This window comes from Hyaena hyaena, unplaced genomic scaffold, assembly GCF_003009895.1.
Source record: "Hyaena hyaena isolate Hyena2069 unplaced genomic scaffold, ASM300989v1 scaffold_1658, whole genome shotgun sequence".
NCBI lineage: Eukaryota > Metazoa > Chordata > Mammalia > Carnivora > Hyaenidae > Hyaena > Hyaena hyaena.
In genome coordinates, this window is record NW_024082296.1 from 225473 (window position 1) to 226922 (window position 1450).

The following is a 1450-nucleotide window of genomic DNA, read 5'->3' on the forward strand; positions in this document are numbered from 1 at the left end:
ATAAGGGGATAGAAAAAAATTTAAAAACTAAATACTAATATTTCCAAAGTAACAGCATAAGATTTTAATGTTTGGTGTCTTAAAATAGGAAATTGGTAAATGTCACCAGTCACTAATAACAGTCAAGAATTTGCATGCATAAGACAAAATAACATCACAATCACATCTATATGGACAAATTGAAAAAAAGAAAAAAATTAAAACAAAGATGACAGCATATCTATCTCAAGAATGATATTCTAAAAAAGAATATTATGAAATAAATCAACACATCCATATAAATTGTATGAGACATTTGCTGGGTATTGTGTTTGGCCTTGTAATGCTTTCTCTAACTAAGCCAGCATGATTTAGCATAGTTCCAACTGAAATAGTGTTCTGTCAGTAGATTTGAGAGCACCAACTGGACAGAAGTTGAGAGTCCTAAAAAACTATCACCTTTTAAATGTGTCCAGTATTGGTATCTGAGCAACAGTCACTCTGATAAATTACAGAAGCCAAGGTGGAGGTAAGGGAGGTTGCAATCATATTCTGATTGCAATTTTGAGGAATGTATGACTATACTGTTCCAATATTTTTAGAGAAGTTGTAATAGTGTTCTGTAATTAGAGATTTTAGAATGATTTAAAGAAAACACAATAGGCAATTATTTAAAATGTAGCAAGGGAGTTTTGGCATCTTGAAGAACACACAGAATAGTATTTGGGTAAGTCCAATACCTCAACACCTACTTAAGAATTGCCATGGTCCAGCAGAAGAAAATTTGTGCCATTGATATTTTGTAGAGTTTGTTATGAAGAATTAAATAAGAGTGGTCATAATTTCCTTTTGCAGAATTATGGGAAGAATACAAATTGATTTCATAAAGACCTGAGCATTTACAAAGACACATAAGAAGTAAGAGAATATTGAGTGGGAAGTGCTGCTTCAAAGAAAATTGATTATGCAAGAAGAATGAGAGAAAATCATCAGTGAGTTTAGTTTGAAGCATAAGAGGAATGAGAGAGGAAGAATAAGCATAGGAGGAATGAGACATTGTAGAAACAGTCCAGTCTTGGAGTAAAGAGTACCAGTTGAAGAAACAATAAGGACAAAGTGGAATGGCTTCATTATTTCAATCAAAAGAATAATTCTCGGGGCGCCTGGGTGGCTTAGTCGGTTGAGCGTCCGACTTTCGCTTAGGTCATGATCTCGCGGTTCGTGGGTTCGGGCCCCGCGTCGGGCTCTGTGCTGACTGCCAGCTCAGAGCCTGGAGCCTGTTTCAGTCTGTGACTCCCTCTCTCTCTGACCCTCCCCTGCTCACGCTGTCTCTCTCTCCTGGAAATAAATAAAACATTAAAAAAAAAAAAAGAATAATTCTCATTTTATCATGACATCAATTTAATGAAATAGAGATTATCCAATATTCAGGGATGTAAACAGTAATGAAAACATAGAAATGTTCCAAAAG